This window comes from Elephantulus edwardii, unplaced genomic scaffold (genome assembly GCF_000299155.1).
Source record: "Elephantulus edwardii isolate Elephantulus edwardi_28Jun2011 unplaced genomic scaffold, EleEdw1.0 scaffold00064, whole genome shotgun sequence".
Lineage (NCBI taxonomy): Eukaryota > Metazoa > Chordata > Mammalia > Macroscelidea > Macroscelididae > Elephantulus > Elephantulus edwardii.
In genome coordinates this window covers 11,303,657-11,315,899 of record NW_006399814.1, presented here as the reverse complement: position 1 = coordinate 11,315,899, position 12,243 = coordinate 11,303,657, and positions in this window count along the sequence as shown.

Genomic DNA, 12,243 nt, shown 5'->3' with positions numbered 1-12,243 from the left:
TATTTCCCAGTCAGACCTGGCCAACATCAAGGCAGCAGGAAGGAAATATGGATGTGAGAGCAGGAAACAGAAGCCAGGAGCAGAAATGGGCATGAGTGGGTCCCCACATGGACCTGGTGGCACTTCAACCCTGGTTGGGCTGGGTCCTGGGCCCAGCACAGCAGCCCTGGGCATGGCCTCCGAGGGTGGTGAGGAGGGCAAGTGCCTTTAAAGGGCAGAAGCCAACAGGCTGTCACAGAGCTGGGAGGGGATGACGTGCAGGGGGCTGGCCCAGCCCTTCTGGCAGAACAAGTCTATGGCTATTTGGCGCAAAGTCCCGAAGTAGCATTTCTGTTTGGCTCTATTCGCCTGCAGAGCAAACACTGGCAGATTGGAATTCCCACTTGGGCTCTCCCCAACTCAAACAGGCTTGGCCAAGACTTTCAATTGATTTGCCTGGGGCAGAAGTGGCTCTGCTTGCCCAGGCTGGGCTGTGAAAAAAAGGGCTCTCCTCCCATCTCCCACCCTAGGTTCCAGCAGGGCTATTCCCAAATGGCTCAGTTCATTGTCAGCCTGCCAGTCTCGTGGTGGTTCGGGGGCTGCAGGTTCCCCTGGTCTGGGTCTTCCTCTGCTCACACCCAGTCCTCCCCCAGCTTCTGTGGGAGGGACCTGCAGGGTAAGGCTGGAGGTGTTTGGAAGGTGGCTGGGGTTTGTTTTGAGTTTTTTAAACTGCTTGTTGATTTCCCCAGCAGGAAGCTGTCTTCACGTTATTGGGACCCAGGCAGAGACTGAGAATATAAACTCACATTTATTCCTGCAGACCCAGGAAAGCCAGTGCTGGGAGACTGGAAACTGAACGCCTTGATGTTTTCTAATGCAGGATAGACAGGACACCTCCACAAACAATGTGCCCTTCAGCAGCTCTCGTGTTGCTCTCAGTGGCTCCCCCACCTGTTTTGATCTCTTTCAAAGGTCCCACATTGCCTGGGCCTGCTCCACTGCCCCACAGACTCTTGAGAGAAAAGATGACTCTTCAGTCCTCACAAGGCTACTCAGACTGGAGAAGTGGTTGTCGCTCCTTCTAAGCCAGAGGGTTGGACTCATGAGGCAAAGAGGTTAAGTGTCATGGAGGCAGGTTTATGACAAAGAGGGTCTTTGCTCTTACCCTCATGCTGCTAGAAAGAATGTGGCCTCTGCTTGGTCTGTCCCATGCTTCCCCTCCCACGAGTTCTGTTTTGACAGCTTATATTTTAGGCTTTTTGTGATAGAGTATGAAGACGTGGGGAGACAGGACTGGAGAGTTAGAAGAAGGAAAAGGCACTATCCCCGCTCCACAGGTCTGCCCTTGTGTTCTCTGCAGTGGATAAGCAGGTAATGAACAAAACAGCAGGCGGACGGCACAGAGGGTGAGCACTGGGTGTCAGAAACTTTTGGAGTGAGATTCTGGTATAAAATATGAAAAGAGAGAGACAGGGATTGAAAGTGTCCTTGTAGTTTAAGAATTGGCTCCCTTTTAATGTTCTTTGAGAGAGACGCATAATGTCTGTAAATATTTTTCGTTTTCTTTCATTTGTTATACTGTGCCTTTTAAAAATGGAACCCCAGGAATACATTAGAGCATGTGACGTTTGGATCATCCTTTGAGGTTACATGAAGGATCACTCTGTGTAATGGAGACCTCTTAGGCTGAGGGTTTTCAGAGGCTGTAAATTGCACAGAAGGAGATTACCCATCCTTCTGTCCAGGAGCAGCTGGTGGATTCGAATCAAAGAAGGCTTTACCTGTCCTGCACTGAGCTCCTCAGCTAGGATTGGAGGTCAGAGTGTGGCAACAAGTGTGATGAGCTTTTGCAAAATGAAGCTCAAGTTTCAAAGGGAAAAGTGTTGATAGAGGGGGATGAAGAACTAGTGCTAAAATTCTGGGATGAAAGAAACCAGAGTGCGATCACTGTGTAAACACAGTGGACCCCTAGTTCAGCATCCTAAGAAGACCACTGCCTCTTAGAATTGGAACCTGAGATTAAAAAACCATCTCAAAAAACTGTCAGTAGGTTAGAGAAGAGGGGGCCAAGCAGAGGCTAGGCCTGGGCTCCAAAGTTCTCCTTGTTTGACCATGGACATACTGTCTTTTGTCTTGTCAGCATTTCTGTGTACAAGATAATTCCACATGCATGATTTGAGTCTCATAGCAATACTCTTAGTAGGTATTTTCATTATTCCCATTACATGGATGGTAAAACTGAGGTTCAAAAAAGTGATGCAATTTATCTAAAGTTGCACGACTAAAACAAGAAGAATCAGGCTTCATAACCAAGTTCCTCTAGCTCTTCAACCACTCTGCAACACAGTCTTTTGAAGGAAATTATGACCCTATTTCAGGTGGGTAATTGGCACTCCTAGAGACTGTCTTGGCCAAAGGCAAGAGTCATTAAAAGGCAGAGTCAGTATTTGAATGCAGGTCACATTTACACCCCTCTGCTCCACTTTCTCACAGCAACTTTGCTCTTATCAAAGCTGCTTCTTGAACTTCTTTTCCAAGCAGGATTTGACCCTAAGAGGCAGGAGAGAGCCCCCAAATTGGCCTGCTTTCCTTGGTACCTTGTTACCACCCAGTTGAGCCTCTGAAGTCTGTGGGCCCAGTGGCTCCTGGCTCAGCCCTGGGAATGCTAGAGCAAGAGAGATTGAGACCACGACGGCCGGAAGCAATCAGTGTGTGCAGATGGGGTGGTGACTGCGGTGTCTAATCAGGAAATTACAGCCTGGGCAGAGAGAGGGGTTTGGCTAGATGCTGCCCTTCCCTGGGTGAATTCAGTAACGCAGGCCTACATGAAGGCTTGGCTGGAAGATGGTGTGCTGAGCGGACATTGAATGGGGTTCAGCAGGCAGAACTTGCTGGCTTGTCAATGTTCCTGAGGGGCTGTCCCCAAGTCTGAGAGGATTGATTTCTGTGCTGGTGATGATATGGCCAGTCTTTTCTGGCCCTCTGTCTACTCTCACATACACTGTTAGCAAATTCAGCAATGGTGGGCACTGTGGGAACCTGGAAGGAGATGCTTGTTCATGTGTGTGTTTTTTTGCCTGATCCTTGAATGAGCAAGCAAGAAAGGAGTGAAAAATTGTCCAGTGGGAGAAATCAGTTGCAGAACCATGCATAGATGACACTGTCTGTATTAAAAAAGGGAGGAAAAAAGGGGGATAAATATAACCACATCCACAAATGGCAGATATTTCCCTCCTTTCCAGGTGGCAAAGATGATAGACAAAGCCAGTACTGGCAGGAGTATGAGGGAGTGGGAGCCTTGTGTAACTGGGCACTTGCAGTTGGTGTGACCAGCCCAGAAGGGAGCATGCTTTGAGTTTTATAGGTGTTCCCAGTTCTGCTTCTCAAAATTTCTCTAAGGAATCAAATGACAAAGGCACAGAGATGAATAGATAAGAATATTTATTGCAGCTTGTTATAACAAACCAAAGCAGGGAATGACCTAAATGCCTATTGGTAAGGAAACTGGCAAAATGATGATGAATCTGTGCAGGTGGCCATTAAAAATAAAGATGCTTTGATAAGCATAGATGCTTTTGTCATTTTATGGAGTGGAAAAAAAAAATACCAAACCCATCACTACAGATATGGGCAGCAAGTAATATGCAGAGGGATGTCGGGAAGACCGTCCTCAAAATATTAGCAGTGGCTTAGATGTTTTTGTCCTCACACCTTTATAAACCTGAGTTTTTAAGAATGCATTTGTACTTTAAAAATAAGAGCAGAATTTTCACTGTGAGAAAATATTACGCTCTCTCGCTCTGTGTGTGAGTGTGTGTATGTGTGTAAGTTATGTGCACACTGGGTGTACACAATGTACTAGAAGCACATGCCAGGGGAAGGAACCACGTGGGGGAAAGGGAAGGGGCAAGAGCCTGCAGGCAATGTCAGTAGTGCTGAGATGTTGGCAGTGTGGGGTGGGGCCAGAGGGCAGGTAGGAGCATATATTGGGGGCCCTGAGTGCTCGCTCAGCTTGGAGGTGTGAGCTTCAGGGATGGGAGCCACAGGACAGTCAGTGGGCAGTGCGTCAGCCACACCTGATTCCTACAGCATCTCCTTCACTCGGTACTTAAGGCTCTCCTATTCAGTCTTCCCCATTTCTACCCATATTCCACACATCTCTCTTTCGAGCTCAGTCTTGCTTCCACTTCTGCACACCATTCAGGGCCTGAGCTGCTAACAACCTGTCACACCCAGGGTCTGTTAAAGCCTTACACTGACCTCTGAGAGGCAGACAGGCCCGGTTACCTATTTCACAAAAGGGGAAAACTCAGCCTACATGAAGGGATGGTCAGGTTGAAGAAGAGCTTAGGCCACAGACTAGGACTCAGGTCTTCTGACCTTAACTCTGCGGGTGGCTATGCCTCAAGTGGCTGAGTGAGTCTCTGTGAGCCTGGAGACTGTGTAGGCTTCGCTGGCACCACTCTGGACTCCGGAAGAGTGGAGAAGCTTTGGCGGGACTGGCACTGAGTTTGGGATAGGCCATATTATCACCGTTAATTGTGCATGCTGTGTACTCACTATCAGTCATAGTGGTTCAAGAGCCACTTGGGGGTGCAGGAGGGGTTCGTGGTCACATCTAGGGGCTCTTTTGTGTAACCATATCCTTTATTAAATCAGAATTACCTACAGCCAGAGAGAGGTGTGTGCACAGACTCGTGTGAGCATGTGCTGGCTTGAAAGAGCTGGAGTATGGGTGGGGATGAGCATCCACCCACTGTGTCCTGGAAAGTTCCCAGGCAGGCCACAGGCGGGAACAGTTTGGGGAAACCCTTACCGGGCCCTGCCACAGCCTGGCAGCCAGCGCAGTGGCCAGCCGCCTTGTGGCTGCAATGTCTTGAAGGCTTAGCAAAGCACTTTCCGTGAAGTCACTGGGACGTTAAGCCCTTGGTTCAATTAAATGGGTTAATAAGCTTTGTCTGATTCTGATGAGTAATAATAATATAATGTGATAATGGCAATAATAGTGCTATTAGCTGTGATTATCACACGCGTCCGCACCATTCTGGGCATGGAGGGGCGGTGTGTCGGACATTCCCGCACCCTCAGCCCTCATTTTCCACTCATAAAACCCCATTCTTCAAAGCCTTTTCTAGCCCAACTCCCTATATCCATTTTCGGGACAAATTACCAACACTTAAAAAAAATTGGTCCATTTTTCGTGAAAGCCAAGTCCAAATTACTGTTACTTTTCTTTCCCTTTATGTTTCGAAGCTTAGAAAAGAGTTGGGGTGGGTGGGGGCCATGGAGGACCCAGGGGACAGACAGACAAGGAAGTAGGGAAAGAAGGAGAAACGTGTATGTGCACAGGAGAAAAATATCCAAGCCTTGTTTTAGTAAGAATGTATTTCTGGAACGATGTTTTAGTTTACTCAGGCAGAAAAATTAGAAATGGTGTGCTTATTAAACAGGCTAAGTAAGCATGACTATTTTTAGTAGTGTAGTAAAACCCTGGTAATTTGGACGTCTCTAATAAAGATTCCATGATCGTGCTTCTGGCCTGCAGACTGTGTGTGGTGTGTGTCTGTGTGCATATGTGTATGTGTGGGATGTGTGTAATCTCTGTGTGTGTGGGTGTGTGTGTGTGTATGTGTGAGGTGTGTGTGTGTGTGTATATATAGGTGTGGGATGTGTCTGTGTGTGGTGTCTCTGTGTTTTTGTGTGTTTGTGTTCGTATGGTATGTGCATCTGTACAGGTATGCCGATGCATGTCCTGGTGTGATGTGGGGCGTGTGTATGTGTGTATTTTGGGGTGTGGTGGGGGACAGTGCAAGGCAGAGGGCAAATACTTGCTCTGTCAGATGAGAGTGTGAGTAAAATGACACAGATGAGAGGGAGAAACCCCTCTAGTGAAGAGAATCCTATCTCTTTATTACTCCTCCTCTTCCTCATTGCCTTCAGGTAGGTTCAGACTCAGTGACCCTTCATTTGGTTTCTGAGGTTTTGGACTGTAATGGGAGGAGACTCTCCATCTTTCTTCCTCAGAACAGCCAGTCAGCTTGTGGATTCTTAGAAATAAAAGACAAACACTAAATATTCTTTTTCTCAAAAAAAAATTCTCTTTCTCTCTGAACATTCCTATTAAGTGCTTACTGGTTTGACCTTCACTTAAGAAATAGATTTATAAACAAATTTTATTTATGTAGGGGGGAAAAATCTGTAATGTTTACATGACACCAGTCACAAAGATCTCTCCTAAAAGAAGCTGAACCCCATATCCCAGGAGGTGACAACCAGAACCTCTGGGGTGACAGCAGGGAGCCTGCAGGACAGAGCCATGCTCCACCCTGAAGATAATAGTTTTAAAAATAATAATGGTTTTGTTTATAATTATTGAAATATTAACTTCTCACAAAACCAAACCTAACCCAAAAAACAAGAATAAATGAAAGGAGAAAAAAAAATATCTCATTTTCTCTTACCCAAAAGTAGCTGGTATGCACAGCTAGACACTCCTCCATGCACATATAACAATGTCATTGTGCTTACACAGTGTTTTGTAGTACACCTTGTTTAATTTTATGGCAGAGAAGCTGAGTGGAAGAATAAAAAGAAAACAACAAATGCATTCAATGCCAAATCTATTTAATTTTATGCTACACTCATCACCTAAAAGTCAACCACTGGGGGTAGCTCTCTCCAGGTCAGGTAGCAGGCACTTGGATTAGGACGTGTCCTCGATGGGGCTGCACTGCTGTGCTGCACAGAGGGATGGCAAATTAGAGAGGGACTCTTAAGGTCACCTGTCACTGGGTCTGCAAGGGGGCTTCTGGTCAGACAAGGTATATCCAATGGAACCACCTCTGGCAGTGGGCTCAGCTTCTGGGTGTCCTGGGTTTCAGCCTCTTAGAGCTCGTTTGGAATAAATTCAGATATGCCTTTAAAAACAGTGTTGAAAAAGTGAGGGAGGAAGGAGAAGCAGCAAGAGAGATGAGGGGAAGGAGGGGAGAAAGGAGGAAGGGTCAAGACATATTTTGTGGAGTAAATGAGTGAGGTAAGACCCTTCTCTTGACTCTCTACATCAGCAAACACTGATTGAGCACTTCCTGTGCTGCAGTCTATGCCTGTTTGACTTAGTGTACTCTTCTGATTCTCTGTGCTTGGGGCAAACCTGCACAGGTGCAGTGCCTGGCCTCTAGGAGGCAGTGCTCACAGGATTTAAGCCCATGAACCCTGCAATTCAGACAGGCTAGGTAGGGCTTGAATTCCCTGAGTTGCACAGATTACTTCACCTTCTAAGCTTCAGCTTTCCTATCTGTAAAATGAGGCACATAAGAGAAAACAGGTAAAGGACACAGCAGCGGATGGTGCAGAATGCGACAGATGACAGCTCAGCGCTCATCATCCTCCTCGAGGTCATCTGCCCTCTGCCTCTCTATCCGCTCCAACTGCCCCTTCCTGCACTTGCTCCAGGTCCCCAACTCATGGAATCCATGCCCTCCAACCTGGCTGGGCGTCTCACGGCTCTGCTTCCTGCAGCCCTGTAAGAAGCACAGACTTGCCCTGGGAGACACCAGCCCATCAAAAGGCAGGAGCCAGCCATGTGGAAAGGCAATGACATTGATGAGAGGAGCCAGCAGAACTGGCAGGAGGTCTGGGTGAGCTTGTCAGGGGAAGCAGAGACCAGAAACACTCACCTGGGAGATAGTTACTACTCAAGTCCTGTCAGCTTTAAGGCCTTGCCTTCATTCACCAGGAAGCTTCTCTGTGTCCCAGCCATCCATCCCCACCAATGTTTCCCTCATACCTGCTGTCACCTGAGCTCTTTGCTGCTCTCAAACACAGTTTTGAATCTTCCAGGGAAAATTCCAGGACCTGCTGCTTTTCTTTTTTTTTCATCTCTCCTAGGACATAGCTGAACACAGCCTCTTGAAGTAAATTATATTTCATTTTTATCCCTCCCCAATACAATTGTGGCTCACGTCGGTTATAAATAAATAAAGGCAATGCATAGTGCAGAAGGAGCACACATTCTAATGGGAGGGCTTGAGTTCCAATCTTGACCCCAATCATGATGTACATGATCGGGCAAGTTGCTTAACCTTTCTCAGCTTCTACTTCTTCCTTTGTAAGTGAGGACAAGCGGCTCCTGTCTGTGGAGGGTGCTGTGGGGAGAAATTTAGATAGACCTCAACTTAATCGCTGTTGGGTCAGAACCCAATCATATCTAGTATACATACACATACCTGGCCCATGCCAAGGGTTTTTTTTTGGGGGGGGGCTGTAAATTACACTGAAAGAGGCGGTCTTTCTTTTGGGCAGCTGGTGAATTTGAACCACTTGCTTTTGGGTTGGCAGCACAACTCCCAACCCACTAGGCCACCAGAGCTTCCTACTAATGCAGACAGTGGCAAAACAGGGCCCTCCAGAGGACAGCCAGAACTCTCCACATTAATAATATCAGTAGTAACTATTTATAGACCAGCACCACAACTTGGCGTGCATTATCACATTTCACTCTTTATTTAAACAACTGTGTGAAGTAGCTGCTATTCCCTTTTGTAGAAGAGGAAACAGAGGCTCAGAGAAGTCTCTTGGTTCCAGGTAACTTAGGAAGGAGACAGAAGTCAAATCTTTCCACTGCCACCTTGTTCTCAGAGACAACAGCAAAGCTTCCTTCAGGGGCCCTGGAAATGAGAAAGGTTACAGGCATAACACCATCCTCAATCCATTTCCCAGATTTGCCTTCTGGGTGACTGAGGTCTTGCTAATCTCTCTCAGGAGAGCAGACGGCCAAAGATTATGGAGCTGATTAACACAGCACTTCTTTCGGGGACCTTGAATGCTTTCTCCAAGCTAGATCTTCCAGTTGTGCCTATGCTCCACCGCCTCAAGAGTGGGGCTCAGGGATGTGTGACCTAAGGAGGCTGCAGCCCGGCTGGGACCAAAAAGCTAGGCTGTCTTGATACATTTGCCTCGACGATGATCAGGCCTTCCAGGAGGTAGTTCAGCATCTTATTTCAGATTCTTTTCGTGTCCCTAGTACTCACAAATGGTTGGGTGCCAGCTTCCTTACCCTCCTATTTCTGCCCTGTCTGCACCTGCAGCAGACCTTAAGACTCACTTCATCAGGACCAAGTAAGAGCAAATGTGCCTGACTGGTTCTTGAGAGTTAGTCCTATATTTCTGGTAGAAATTTTGCTATTGTTGCACTCAAAGATTCTTTTCTGTGTTGCTCATGGTGCCTGGCATGGGGTAGCCCAGGGTCATGATACGATTTGAAGCTTCCCTTATGACTTCCTGTGGTGTGAGCAGGCTGACTTCTTCAGGGAAAACAGGTAATAAGGAACCCTTCCTTATAGGGTTAGAGTGCAGAGAGAGGTGCTGCCGAATGAAGAGTATACACACTTAGCTTGGGCCCTGAGTAGATGTTAGTGTTTGCTATTGAAGACAGAGGTGACAGCCCCTCCACAGAGCAGCCTTGCCTAACTATGCTGTTTAAAATAGGTCTTCCTTTTTTTCCCCCCTTATGGCACCCTGTTCTTTTTCTTCAAAAGCACTCAGCCCAGTTTGTAATTACACATGTGTTTGTTTACTTGTCCACAAGAGCAGGGACTGTGTCTGTTTTCCTCTGCTCAATCTCCAATCTCCAGTGCCAAGAGCAGGAGAACTAGAAATGTGGAATGAATGAATGATGCCCCCTCCCCAGTCCTCAGACATGGCAGGGCTGGCCTTTCCCTGGCTTCTCAAAGGACCTGACTCTCAGAGCCCTCCATCTTCCCCAGTCCCCTCTAGATATGGTCCTGCTGGTGTCGTGCAGAAGGGCTGGTCCTCCCTTCTGTGCCAGCCACAGAGGAGCTGGGTATGAGTGGTTGGTGAGGCCAAAGCTGGCCTTACACTCACCTGTGGGGCATGGCTCTAGGTTTTTGATGAATGGTGGGGTCATTCTGGACCTGCTTCTGCCTGCCATGGGTCTGCAGTTGTCTAGCCTGTGGTCCTACAGCCACACTAGGTCTCCAGAAACATGCTCTGGCCCCCTCTCACCTGGGGTAGGATGGACTTTAGGACAGACCACGTCCCAGCCTCCCACTTTTCTCCAGCCCCCACATCCATTTCAGTTCCCCCTGCCTCCTGCCCTCCACTGAGACCAGGGGCCTCTGGCCTTGGCAGATGTGTGAGGTTGGGGGAGGCATCCTGAATCCAGATGTGATTGTGTTTATGTTTCCAGAGTGAGGGGTCGGCACTCTGGACTGGAGCCTTTGGGGGGAGGGGTGGTCTGGCTCCAGCCCCTTGCCACAGCCTTCCCTCCTCCCATCTCCTTCCTCTAGCCCTCTCCCTCTCAGAACCACACACTCCAAGTCTCACAGCATCAAGCTGAGCCATCCTCCAGGAGGACCACTCCTCATCTTAAGGTGAGAAGACCAATAGAAAGAGGCCCGGCTTTGCAATCTCAAGACTTACCGGCTCCTTATGACCTTGGCTCAGTTACATAGTCTCCTGGAGCCTTACTTTCCACCATCTGTAAAATAGGGGTAATTCTCCTGACCTCAGAGCCAGAGTTGACCTGGTTTGAGACTACACGCACAAGGCTCTCCAGCTATTAGTTCATGATTACACTCAAGGCTCTGTCCTACTCCCAGCCAGGGCTTTGCCTGGGTTTGCTTCTAGGGCTGTGCCAGTCTCCCTCATGAGGTGATTCTAAAGCTCAATACCCGCCCCTCCTTCCTGTCTGCAGCTGCAAACATTTTGTTTTGCCATTAGAATAGACTTACTTAAGAAAAGCAGAATTTTACAGGCAGTTTACAGGCTTGCCTTTTGCAGTAGTTTTCAAAAGTCGAAGGAGGGTGGAAGCTGCCGGCAGCCTCTGATAACTTGGGGATAGAAGGGAAGTGAAAAATGAGTCCTGTGTTGCAGACACTTTCTCTCGTACAGCCACATGCCCTTGGGTGGAATAACACAGGCACTAGGAGGCAGGAGGGCCTGGCAAGAGTGCTTCGGACCTAGCGTCTTTCTCCTGAAAAGCAAGGACTGAGTCTTGGAAGGGCGGGTATCAGTCCATAGAAGTAAAGCTTGTACAAGTCTAAAGACGCTCTCAGCAATCTTGACCCCCTTAACACTGAGCCTAGAGGGCCACCGCAGACCCACCAAGGGTATGTGAGAGAGAGAGTAGGATTGATAGGGGTGTGTTGGGTAGGCAGCGCTGTGTGTAGAGTGAGTGCGGATGGAGTTCAGACTCTGGCAGGCCCGGTGCGCAGCAGCCGGCAGGACAGGCCTGGAATCGGGGCTCTGGATGCCTGACTGCATCCGCCTGGACCGAGATGGTCAGAAATGGTGTTGGGATAGTTGGAGGATGGAGACCCAATGAGAGGCGTTCTGCCTTTTCCTCCTACACGCGGGGCTTGGCTGGTGCGAATCTCGGCCTACCCATTTCCCTTCTCGGCGGAATGAAGTAGTCAGGGCTCGGCAGTGGTCAGCACGCTCGGACTATGGTTTTAATAGACGTACATGGACAAGTCGATATAGACAGATTTATAATTTTATACAGTCAGTCCGACATACACAGGGACGCTGTAAACAGGGGCGCGGGCCAGGGAGCGGGTGTGCAAATGAGCGCGGCGCGGAGCTCTCGCCTCACTCTGCGCCTTCCCAGCTCGGCTCTTGCACAGCGGGCGAGGTGGCGGAGCCGTTGGGGGACGTGAGCCACCTCCTTGTCCGGGAACGTAGCGGGGCCTGGACGCGCGGCTGAGCTCGGGAACTGGGGTGCTCTGAAGCGAGCCCCCACCAAGCCTCCCGTCACACCAGCACCGCCAGCCACGGCTCGGTGGCCTTTACACCGGGCTACACGGCACGCAGGGGCGTGCGCAGCGACCCGCAGGTCCCGGGTCCCAGGCTGGCCACCACCACTCCGGCCCAACGCCCACTCCAGCTCCGATCAGAACGGAGCGGAGGCGCCCAGCCGGGCCTGGTTCGGAGAGGCACCTCGGCTCGCACGGGCTCTCAAGCCTGGCTAGCGAGACCCGAGGACCCCCGGGCTCCGCACAATCAGTTCCCTGGCGTGGTCAACACGGCCGGTGACATCCAGTCCCGGCCCCGCGCGGCGGGATCGCGGCCACAAGGACGTCCTTTCCCGGCGGCCACACGCGCCCTCCCGCACTGCAGCCCCTCCGCCGGGCTGCCTTGCCGGGGCCCCTGGGAGCGAACACACAACCTCCGCATCATCCCGAGGGAAATTGCAACTCATCCGATTTTTTTTTTTTTGCGATATTTTCTCCGACGTCTTTTTGG